At 38.3% G+C, this 13,007-nt stretch overlaps 1 pseudogene; it reads right to left on the bottom strand.

Annotated features, from left to right (window-relative positions):
- Nucleotides 1–535: 535 nt before the first annotated feature.
- LOC147449927 (psbP domain-containing protein 7, chloroplastic-like) lies at nt 536–1,367 on the bottom strand (annotated as a pseudogene).
- Nucleotides 1,368–13,007: the final 11,640 nt, after the last annotated feature.

The following is a 13,007-nucleotide window of genomic DNA, read 5'->3' as shown; positions in this document are numbered from 1 at the left end:
ATCTATTCTTAATTTGTTGACTCCATAAGATTTATAGTTTTTTGTGGATAGTGCAGGAAAGATTAATTGAGTTGGATACGAGACCAAAAAGATTAGGTAGTCGTAACCATGGTTCTAACATCGACCCTTTACATTGATCAATAAATAATAATTAAAGAAGTACAATCGCAAAGTTTATGATGAGAAATATACTTTAAACACTATTTCTCTCCATCTAAAAAATATCATGGAAGGTGAAAGAATGGGACATATTGGTACTAGCCAAGGTTTGGACCACTAGTCTCCCTTGCAACTTGTCGCAATCTCCACACTAATATATCATGAAATATGTTACTTGAAGCATTCTATAATCTTAACACTACTATACCACACAACTTGTTGGTGCTCGAATTCTTATCTGGAAAAACTTCCACCTATTTAGCTTTTTTGCTTACATGGGTAGGCCTCATGATTTTATCACCTTTTTTTTTGCAATCTCACAACATCTAGTTTTTGTAGAAAAACCCACCTAATTTCAAATAGACAGATTCTCCATTTACAGCCTCACTTTTAAAGAGTTGGTCATTTTGAAATTTCTTCTTGACATCAGGTCATAGCTTCTTTGGAGGTTGTGCATTCATTGAAAAGAGTTTCCCATTATAACAGCATATAAAGAGACATTATGCCTTAAGAATGATTGACCCTAAACTAAAAACTCAAGGTTGTAGTATAGAAATCTCCCATCATTCAATAGGTCCTCCCTTTTCTTTGCAAGAAGAAGCGTTAGCATAACCTTCAAGTTACTCATGAAGCTCTTGAGGATCACATCTAGTGCCGCATTAGGATCCCCCAACTTGCCAAACCTGAAATCTTGAGGAACTATCACACTAGCATTGAGCCACTAGGATCCCGTGGGTCAAATTCAACAACTCGCTCCACTAATCTTGAAGTCCTTATGTTTGCCATGCCTGCTTCCCCATACAAAGCTAATTTTCAGGCTTCTCCACATCACCGTATAATAATTGTTGATCTCCAATCCATCTACTAGGGTAAATAAACTCAAAATTCTTCTTTAAAATTGAGAAGGAAGCTTGTCATTCCAACAAGATTTATTCCAAGTAAATGGATGTGGAGAGACATAGTAAAGCACACTGACTAAGAGAGGCAACAAGCAAGGAGACATCAGTCGTAGCTGCTATGTCAACTTCTTTTAGGGCCTGACACCCTAATAAAAGTAACACCTTCACATAGAGATACAAAATTGGTGGTGCTCCTCTTGCATATAAGAATATTGATGCTGTTGTTTTTATCTCGAATACCGTTGTCAAGGTTTGGGCTAGGGACACAGGCACAACAAAATTGCTTCCTAGCAGATTGCAAACTACCATTTCATAATCATGCATTGGATCTCTCTCTCTCTCTCTCTCTCTCTCTCTCTCTCTCTCTCTCTCTCTCTCTCTCTCTCTCTCTCTCTCACAAAGAGGTGGGTGCTAAGTGCCCACCTCTCAGAGAGAGAGAGAGAGAGAGAGAGAGAGAGAGAGAGAGAGAGGGAGAGAGAGAGAGAGAGAGAGCGCAAAGACACTTTAAAAAGAAAAAAACACTACAGAGAAAATAAAGGAGAAGAGAAACACAAATGTACAATGTGAAGTCTACCATTTCTTTACATGGACACAAAAATTCTTTTGACTTTCCACCTTCATCTATCTTTTCATTTCTTAAACTCACCCTTCACTGACACACTTAATATATATTTTGAAAACTTTCTATTTTTTCGAGATTGGGGAGACCTAATCTACCTATGCAAAAAGGGTTGTGAGGATTCCTGTCCTGTAGATGATTCATGGGGATTTTTTTTTTTGAAGTTGCACAATGTACGAGATGACTATGATGAGCTTACGAATCTTGCAAGGTTTTATGCTATTTGTATATTGATTTCATTCATTTCTCTAGAATGGATCTCCAATCAAGCATCTGTTAACGATAAGCTATGCTTGCAAGAAGCTTCTCTCCATGTGCATAAATGGCTCTTGGAACAATCAACTTGAATGATATTGCTATCTCCATTAGCTTCCAAAGATAGAAACACTATCACAAAGGCAGCCAACATCTGTTTAGTACAGATTGACATCAACAACATGACCAGCATCATGAAGACTCAATTTTGAACCTGTTTCCAGTGGAAATATGTCTGCAATCCTCAAGTCCTAACTTACATAGCAATGTCTCTATGTAACTTGTTTGACACAAAGTGATACCACCATCACACTATTTAAACTGTTTATCCAAGTAATGATGCAACATCCCCACATCTTTTGTCTTGAAAGTAGCATTCGAATCAGCCTTAAATTACATCTCTCATTTGGTCCAAAGATTAGAAAATCCACCACATAGAGAACGACAATGAGAAATCCACCACATAGAGAACGACAATGAGAAGTACATCACCCTTATGGTAAGAGGCAAAGGAGATTCGAGCTATGGAAATATTGAGAATTAGGAGAGAGGGGAGGGAGAGGGTACTGTGAAGAAGAAGATCAAGTTTTTGACAAACTTGATTAGGGTTTTGGCCATGGTTTCTCTTGGAGAGCTGTGTGTGTGTGTGTGTGTGTAAGAGGTGTGTGTGAAAGAGATTTGGCTATGGATTTCTCAAGCTTACTCTCAAGTTTGCACCTTGAGAAAATGAAGGAGAGAAGTGAAAAATGAGAAGACAAGCCCTCTTTTTATGCACATTTTTTATAAGTGCTTTCACTTATCTTGATAGCTTATCTTCCTTATCTTGATAACTTATCCTTCTTTGATAACTTATCTTGATCACTTATCTTACTTATCAAAACTTTCTCAACAAGTTACTTACGCACCTTATCCTTATCTTCTACTTTTCTCCTTTATCTTTTTCTTTTTTCTTTTCCCTTATCTTATCTTTTCCTTTATGCTAATTTTTTTCAAAATAAAAAGCTAATTTCCTATGCATTGGTTATGTCCATGTTTGGTGCTTAAATTGAACCCAAATTTTTCTCGAACATTTTTTTCTTTTTGTTATTTTCTTTTTCTTTTTCATCTTTTAAGTTGGTGGCTTAGATGTGTTGGTCTTGCATAAGGGCTAGGAGAAGGCCCTTACAAACTCCCCAACAAAAAGAAAGAGATGTCCTCAGCTCAGAACAATAAAGAAAGGTGGTAAATATTCAACCTCAAGTTACACCTTTAACTTCTAGATAACTCTAATTTGTTCTTCTCTAGCTGGTTCATCTATATAACACTAATCTTTTCTTCTCTAGCGGGTTCATCTAGATAAGGCACAATCTATCCTCATCTCTTACGATATTCTTACCATCCTCTTTCTCTTTTCTTCCCATCTCCTTGTCAAGAAATTCTTAGGATTGTCTCTCTTAACCCTTTCCGCTGTCTCTTTGCTCATTACCTTACTCTATGGATCAGTGGCAAAGTGTTGATCTTAATTGTGGCCATTCCTCATCTGCAACAAACAAGTCAATTTGTGAAGCAGTATGAGCGCCTGCTTTTTCTTGACTTGTGAGCTTCAGTAGCTCAAACGAAATGGTGGACGTTCTGAGACATAACAAGAGTGACACTTTGGGGTCGGGATCGCTTTCATAACAATGTTCACTTGGATTGAAGCAATGGGTTTGGGTCCTTGATACCACTGCGTAATGAGGTCGATGTATCATGGGTCCTCCGAGCGAGTCTTTTTTCTTGCACAGTTTCTTACTCATCAAAAGATATATCTTTACCCTCACTTTTGTTTACCTCTTAGAGGGCCTTTTAACTTCTCACCTCATACCCGAGAGATCAGTGCAAAAATTTCAGAGTGAATTCTTCCTATGGCTAAAAGGCCTAATATGTGTCCCGTTTGTGATAGTTTCTTTTGTGATCATGTGAGGGATGGGCTTATTGAATTGTAAAAGTCCATCTTTGCTACACGTTTGTCGTTTATTGATATCTTTGTTCTTGTCCTAAATCCTTCTTTCTCTGATTTCTCTTGACAAATATAATTAAATTCATTCTTAGCTTCCTATGTCTGGTATTTTACGTAATCCCTTGAGATAAATACAAATGTAGCTAGCTTAGTTACAAAGGATAACACTAAACTTGCTATTATGTAGATACAAAAGGTAATATTTCTTGAGTGACACAAAAAGGTAGCAAGATGGAGCTTGTTTTCATTGATTACATCGGCTAGGGAAGATTAATAGGATCACAAAAGGGAGAGAACACATTACGAAAGGTGAGGAGACTGAGATACATCTTTTCCTCAAAGAAAGAGCACTTGCCTTGCTTAGCACATAACTAGACTTCTTCTAGGAATTTCCATAACATGGCATACAAGATATTCTCAATCCTCTTGGGTGTTTGCGAATATGAGGATGTCATCAAAGAAGTACACAACAAAATCATCTTTTTTTTTTCCTGAAAGGTCACTCATGAGATTATTAAAGGTGCTAGGGGCGTTACCCAGACCAAAAGGCGTGACTGTGAACTCATAATGTCCAAACCTTGTATTGAAAGATTTTTTTTGGTAACTTCTTTTTTTATCCCAACTTGGTAGTAGCTTAATCTAAAGTCGATCTTGGAGAAATGTCTGGCATCCTCTTCTTAGTTGAGTAGACACATCATCACCCGTGCTAAAAATGGATGTGGTTGCACATGTTTGAGCATGCCTTTAGATCCTTGTCACGTCCAAAATCTTCTACGAGTGTTGTAGCAAGAGACATCTGATTTGGTACAGGGACAACTTGAGGTGTTGGTGGCAATACAAACACCTCTTTAGCATTTTGTAAATGCTAAGTTCCCCCATTTCATGCTTTTGAGAGGCTTGCCCTTAAATCTCTAGGGTTCATAGTAATCCAAAATATAATATTATAGACTAGGATTAAAAAAACGACTTACGAGCCCAAATTAAAATGCCAATTTGTTTCAACAAGGGTCCAACAATATTACTTGAGACCTTCTCCCAATTTTTCTATCACCGTTTCTAGACAGAGATTATCCAAATCATAGTCATGGGATCCAAGGCAATATTCACATCATATTGTACTGGGTCTTTCTTTGATAGGAAAGATGAGGTAGATAAAGTTCTTTATCATGTCCTCTTTCTTTTCTTGTTTTTTTTCTACATTTTCTATCTCCATTTATTCTTACACAAAGTGGAGACTTACTCTTCTTAATATTCCCATGTCATTTTTGTCAATACCTTACTCTCTTCCTACAAAAGTTCATATTGAAAAATCTTTGTCTGGCCAAGGATAGAAAGTACGCTCTAATCCACTTGTGAGGGCCATGCCAAGGACCACCGGCTATACCATCTCCAAATGGATACACCGTGATCCCCGACATCCCTCCCGCTTGAGACCGACACCAATACAAGACTCCTCCCGCTCTTCAATGCCAACTCAAGGGGGTGATAACATTCACTTTTCTCTTACAAAACCTTAACCTCAAAATATCTTTCCTTATTGCTTTGAAATTTTTAGTCGAAGTCATCAGACTAAATGTGAACGCAACCCTCCAAGGTCAACTAGTGGGAGTCCTCTAATTCATCCCTTGTTCAAGGTCACTAACACTTTTTTGTTCCGGCTATGATCGAGCACAGCCGTCAGTACGTTCCCCTAAGATGAGTGTATTTACTAAGTACACAAATCCCTCATTTCCAAGTTTGGTTCCCACTCCGTAGAGCAGAATCCTTTATCTTTTTGGCCAACAATTAACCCTCTGGAATCCACCCTCCCACCAAACCGTTTGGTAAATGTACCTTCCCAAGGTAGGACTACGATACTAAAAAACAGTATTCCAATCATGTCAAATAAGAATACATTTCAAGCATTTGAAAGGAGCATGCAAATTGTTGCATACCCTTGCAAGTGTGCATTTATCAAATCGTTCCCAGCTTTTTTCTTTTTAGAATATCTTACTTTCTTTTTCCTTTAGTATTAGTAAAATTATCTAGTTATCTTTCAAAAAATCACATATACTCCTCCAGGTATATCCCTATCCTCATCCCAAGACTTGGGTATCATATATCCTCCACCACGTGTGGAGGCGACGCCATGACACAATTTCCAATTCTTATTTTTCTTTATCTTGTGTGGGAAAGGCTTACAAAAATAAACTACTCTAGATTCTTTTTAAATCAATAATCCCAAAAGCAGAGCAAAGGTCTGACTGATGAGGACAATTGCAGAATAGCGCACTTAGGTTCCTAGCCTTTTCAAGGTTCTTTTTTACCAAACGATTAGAAGAGTTCCTTAATTAAATCACATCTTCCTCCCTTATCCTGATCCCTTCATGGATCCATTTTTCTTCCTCCTTTTTTGCATCGGCATTAGGCCTACCAGGACTAAGTCAATTTCCAAACGCATCCACGGGTCCCTATCACCCGACCGGGACTCCCTCCCATTCAATTCATTTCTAGGGTAGTGAATGATCCCGAGCTCAAAACATAGACCATCGGTTATCAGTCTTAGGCAAAAAGGACCATCCCCCGTCGTATCCCACAGGTAAACGCCTACACCGAGCTTTTTGAAGCATGTAAGACAAAGTTCACACTTAAATCTTCTATATTATGCTAGGGCTATCCATGTCAAATCTTCTCGTTAAAATTTTAATCCTAGTTTAAATCTAGAATATTTTTTTTGAGTTATAATCTCTTAGTTCCTAGTTCATTTTAATCTTTGATCAACCAAGACCTTAAGAAATACAATGAGTATTTTAGGAGTTTAAGGTTTTTCCTTGACATAAATCTCAAGTTAACCCCAACTTTGACGAATCCCATTTTGGTCCCTTTGCATCATTTGTCATCCAGGGCATCTCCATGGGAGCGATGGGAGTTTTATGTTCAAACAACACGGTCCCGACATCCGTGAAGCAATCCCCTTACTCCCTCCTTCAAAATTGCAAAACAAACTTGAAAGTAGACAAACTTAAAATGAACAATGCATATGCTTTCTACAATGAGTTTTGCTTTGGTGTGATCTATGCGTGGTAAACAAAAAAACTTCGGAATGCACCAACTTGCAATCTTCAGAAAAGTAATCATAAAACTTCCTTTGAGTGCTTATGCAAGAGTGAAACCCTTCCATGCATGGTAGTGTAAGCGTAAAAAAATGCAAAGTTCCTAAGAGTGGACATGCTAGTATAGTGAAGAATGCTATAATGTAATAGTGTATAAATGATTAACAAATTCTTCTTTAAGTAGGGATTTAACATACCTTTGCTACCGTGGAGAGGATTAATTATGTAGCTAGAAGAGGCTTATGGTTTTGGGATTTTCCAATTGATAAGAGGGGGGAGGATAACCTTAATTGGAAGGAAATTCTCACTTCCAAGGCAAAAATCTTTTGCTTAAGATAGGGCTACCCTTCAAAACTTAACTCTCCTTGAGAGAATTAGTAGTAACTTTATTGGTATCACTAAACAAATCTTACAAACATGCTCTTTTTCTCTTTGAAAGAAGAAAAATCATGTTTCTTAAATTTAAAGGAAAACTTGTATACCTTTCATAAGAGCATTCTTTTTTAGAGTAAATTATAATTCCACTTTGAATAGAATGGTTGATTCCAAAAATTTCCAATACTTAATATCTTGTGCATCTTAAAAATAGAGAAAGATATTTTTGGCAGGGTTTAAGGATATGTATATGTATTAATCATCATCCAACATGCATGCTATTTTAGCATAATCTCCATTCACCTATGGTTAAAGAGAATGCTTTCTACTCTCTCTATGCCATATTAGTCTGGTAATCTAGAGAACGGAACTTGAAATATAAGTATGATCTCCAGTCACTTATGTTTAAAGAGAGTGCTTTCTACTCTCTCTATGCCATATTAGTCTAGTAATTTAGAGAACAAAACTTGAAATATAAGTATGATCTCCAGTCACCTATGATGGTTAAAGAGAGTGCTTTCTACTCTCTCTATGCCATATTAGTATAGTAATCTAGAGAACTTGAAACAATGGAACTTGAAATAACATTGGAGTTAGTTGTTAATAACATGCTTAGTTATGATTAGTAATGAACCATAAATAGAAGGAAACAACAAAATTAAGTAGTTATTTCTTCTTCCCAAGCCAAAGGCTTGCTTATGAAAAAATGAGAGCTTAAAAATAAATTTATGTAATCATGAAAGTAAATCACTTTCAAGAAAAGTGGAAGAGCATAAAAAGAACAAGAAAAATTACCTTATTGTGTGTATGGTCTAGTCTTCTCCTTGCTTTGGATGTAGTCGGCTCTTCACTTTTCTTGAAGACCACCAATTCAACTACTTGAAATGAGAGAATGGTAAGAGGAAAAGGGGATTCAAGCTATGGAAATCTTGAGAATTAGGAGAGAGGCCCAGAGAAAGTGTAGTGTGAAGAAGAAGATCAAGTTTTTGAAAAACTCGATTAGGATTTTGGCCATGGCTTCTCTTGGAGAGATGTGTGTGTGTGTGTGCGCGCGCGCGAAAGAGGTTTGGCTATGGCTTTCTCAAGCTTACTCTCAAGTTTGCACCTTGAGAAAATGAAGGAGAGAAGTGAAAAATGAGAAGAGAAGCCCTTTTTTTATGCACATTTTTTATAAGTGCTTTTGCTTATCTTGATAGCTTATCTTCCTTATCTTTCTTTGATAACTTATCTTACTTATCAAAACTTGATAAGTGCTTTCACTTATCTTGATAGCTTATCTTCCATATCTTGATAACTTATCTTTCTTTGATAACTTATCTTAATTATCAAAACTTTCTCAACAAGTTACTTACTCACCTTATCATTATCTTCTCCTTTTCTCCTTTATCTTTTTCTTTTTCCTTTTCCCTTATCGTATCTTTTCCTATATGCTAATATTTTTTCTCAAAATAAAAAGCTAGTTTCCTATGCATTGGTTATGTCCATGTTTCCATGGCATAAGCTGAAAGTGTCGTGAGTATACTTTGGTGCTTAAATTGAACAAGAATTTTTATCAAACATTGTTTTCTTTCTATTATTTTCTTTTTCTTTTTCATCTTTTAAGTTGGTAGCTTAGATGTGTTGGTCTTGCGTAAGGGCTAGGAAAAGGCCCTTATAGTTATGCACAACAAAAAGGCATAGATTCTGAAGAGACTTTTTCCCTCGCTTGGCATATGACTACTATGCATTTTCTATGTGTATTTGAAGCTCATTTTGGTCGAGATATACATCAGTCAAACATTGTTACTGGTTTCTTGAATGGTGACATATTTGAGGAAGTTTACATAACACAGCCTTGTGGTTTTGTCAAGAAAGGAGAAGAGGATAAAGTGTGCAGATGTAAGAAAGCTTTGTATAGGTTGAAGCAATCTCTATCTTCTTGGTATGAGAAAGCTGATACTCATTTGTTCAAATGAGGCCTTTGTAACAGTCCAACAGAAATCACAGTGTATGTAAAACTCATTCCAAGTAGCCAAATTAGTGGTCTTTAAGCAAAGTGAAGAGCCGACTACATACAAATCAAGGAGAAAACTAGACCATATACACACTAAGGTAATTTTTTCTTGTTCTTTTATGGAAGAGAGTCAGTAGGATAATAAAGATGTGAAAGAGGGTAGTAAAGGAGTGTAAATAAGGGTACAAAAAAGGGACTAGTCAAAAAATGGAGGTTGACAGCCTAGGGAGTGGGTGGAGCTAAAGGGTCATATATACAAAGGAGACCAAAGTTAGGGGTAGGGGTTTTTCATTCGAGGGTGGGATTATTGAGGGGGGGCGGGGGGGGGGGGGGGGGGGGGTGTTTGAAGAAAGAGTGCCAAGATTGGGTGCATTCAACCAACAAATCAATGGGTCTAGGTAGGTGTTCGAGATTGGTGTTGGATTTAAGAAATTTAGTGAGGGGTTTGTTAATGGAGCGAGATAGGTTGAGATTGTGAGTTAGAGGTGAGAAAGAAATTTTGACAATGATTGGTGAAGGTTTGGGTTTATACAAATTTTGGAAGAGGACTGTCTCGAAGCATAGGAAAGGTAGAGAAAGCATTCTTCCAAAAGGAGGGAGGGATATCCCTTTGCTCTTATTATCCGAGCAAAGAAATAGAGATAAAAGACCAAAAGAGAGCTTTTCCTTATAATTTACCTTCGAAGCTCTGAGAGAATAAAGAAATCTTTTAGTGTGCAGGGTGCCATGATTGCCAAGGGATATAGTTGTAGGAATTTAGGCTTTTTTGGTGGCAATGGGTATCAAAGATCCTATAGGTGGAAAATGAGGGACCATTGGAGAAATGAATGTCCAGAATAAAATCTTCTTGAGAGGAGATTGGAGGGGAAATTTTGATATGCTCTTGGAGAAGGTGTCCATACTCTTGGAGGAGTTTTCTTAAGCTAGAAAGGGGGCCTTTCCAAATTCCAAAGGCATCATCTACAAATCTCTTAAAATAGAGAAGGGAAGGGGAACATAGGAGTTTCATTCCTTCCTCTAGAGAGAAAAGAAAGAGGCAAGCATACACAACCGTAAATTTAGACCCCATTGCAATGCCCTTAATTTGTGCCAAAACTCTCCATTGAAATGGTGGTTGAGGATAAGAGAGGCTATGGATAAAATGAAATGGAATTTAGGGGAGGGGAAAAAATCTTGGATGGAACTTTTAAGGGAAAAAATACCCTCACGCATGGGGATACTTGGGTAAAGAGATGCAACATCAAAGGTGAAGAGGATAATGTTGGGAGGAAAAGCGATGGAAGCTAAGTCTAAAATAAGTGTGTGAGAGTCCTTAAGGTGTTGTTTTTTAGACAAACTAATGAGGTAAAGTTGTGCATGGAGCCACTTAGAGGCCATTTCCAAAATGTAGCCTTTGTAGGAGCAAATGGGATGGCCAACGAGGATAGGTTTGTGGATCTTAGGTAAAAGGAAGAAGGGACAGGGCTTGAGGCTTTCAAGCGAGGAAGAGAGAATAAAGACTCTTTCATTGTTGGGAAGAAGAGAGTAACCAGAGACAATAGAGGAGAGGATGGACTGTACAAAGGGTAAGGGAGGCGATGAAATTTTAGAGTAGGTGAGAGGATCCATGAGGTGATGAAAGGCTTCATTCTTATACCATGACATAGAGAGGATAACCGGTCGTAAACTCTTATCTATCGGTTTGATAATTATGCTATGATCATTTCTTAAGGATAAGATGGAATCCATTAACAGAGGCTTAGAGTGGAAAGTAGGAAGAGAAGAGAGAACACATTTCAAGAGAAAAGAGATATGTCTAAAGGTTAGGCAAAGGGAACAAAAAAGGAGGAGGATAGCCTATATTTAGGGTGTAGAGGTTTGGATTGTGGTGTGAGAGAGTTGAGGGGATAATTGGGAGTTTTGAGTAGGGAGGTTAAAGGGGCAAGGTTGGATGAGGAAGGAGAAGGCAAGGGATTCTTTGGAGTTGGCTAAAATGGGGGGATTACAAGAGGGGGAAGTGGAGCAAGGGTGGACCGTTGGGAGAGAGGATTTGGGTTTTCTAAAAGGTTGATGGGTGAAATCTTCATGGGAGGTTTTATTCAAAGGGGGAGGCTTCTTTTACCATGCAAGCCGGTTGCCGAAGGAGAGGGCTTGTAGGGGGTTCAAGCGATGGGAATTTTTAGAGGGCTTCTTTTGGGGGGGTGAAAGAAGCATTCTCATTTAAGTGGTGACTTCATGAAACACCAATTCACCCACCGTTTCTTCCTTAGGTAGAGACTCCACTTCTTCCAAGAGGGAATCTTGGGTTCTCTTCCTAGCCTTGTGCACCCCTATACTTAAGGAAGAGGACAAATGGGTCTGGAGAATCTCGTTTTGAAGATGTGCATCGAACTCGTTGAGGGAAGTTGCTTCCAAAGAAGGAGTTGATTGGCTCAAACCATGGGTTGAACTCTTGGGAAAGAGATGGGCGCGAGCTTTTTGGTGAGGTCCAAAAGCCTCTCTTCCACATGATTGTGGTACTCATCAAAGGTTTTTTGGAGGTTTATGACACTCCCTTGATGAGGGAAACCTATAATACAAAGCCTTTTGGAGGGGGGACCTGCTCCATGTAAATCCGGTCCTCAACTATTGTCAATAGCTTAATTTCTCTCTCTTTTGAAGTATTGTTCATGACTATCTAACTAGGTGTTATGCTTTTTGTTGCTCTCTCCACCCACGCACTCTTGTTATTCTTATTTAGGAACCTATTCTAATGATATGTTCATGTTATTTTCTGCTACACACAGGTTACTAGGCCATTAAATGTTACACCACCCCGCTCAGTGTATATGAAACTTCCCAAACAAATTTTGTTACCTTAACCGATGGATGTGTTGCCACCATGATGATAGGGTGGAACACAATGGCCAATGCCATGGGCCAACTGATTGAAGCCTAGCAGAAGACTTCTAGCTCGATAGTGCTTGCTCTTTAAATTGAACTTCAAGAAATAAAGACTGAGATGGAGAAGGCAAAGCGGGATATGGTTGAGCTCAGATCTAAGATGCTAGAGCTGTCCATTGAGCACAACAACAATACCAAAATCATGGCTGTTCATTAAAAGGGTATACCAACACTCAAGAATGAAAACCAAAGGTTATATGAAGAGAAAAAATTACGGAAGAAGAGAAAGAGGAGGTGCAGAGTAGGCTAGAGGAGAAGAAAGCCGCTCTGAAGTCATTAATGGAAAACCATCACACCCTCGGGCAAGCAGTAATTGAAAAGTATATCTATTAGTTTTTGGTAGGTATTGCAAATCCTAAGGGCAACTTGACATTAAATATGGAGGATTGAAAAACTTACTTGAATCTATGAAATCTTATCTCAAAGAGAAGTCTGAGTAGTACATGAGAACCTTGGTCAATCAGGTCTTGGTTGAACACATTAAGAATCAGGATGTTGATAACAAAGAATAAGAAGTAAAGGACCATGACCAAGGGGAGGACGCTGGTGCTGATCACGATGATGAAACGATGATGTTGATGAAGACGATCAGCCACCTCCCAACTCCACAGTAGGAGGGAACCGGTCTACTCCGAGCAATGGTTTCAGTATCCACACTGCCCAACTTGATCACCAAACTCACCAACAAGATTCAAAGTCAATCTGGTCAGGGTCG

The sequence above is a fragment of the Adiantum capillus-veneris genome, chromosome 10 (genome assembly GCF_014529385.1).
Source record: "Adiantum capillus-veneris isolate H3 chromosome 10, ASM1452938v2, whole genome shotgun sequence".
Lineage (NCBI taxonomy): Eukaryota > Viridiplantae > Streptophyta > Polypodiopsida > Polypodiales > Pteridaceae > Adiantum > Adiantum capillus-veneris.
This window is presented reverse-complemented; position numbering and strand designations above follow the sequence as displayed.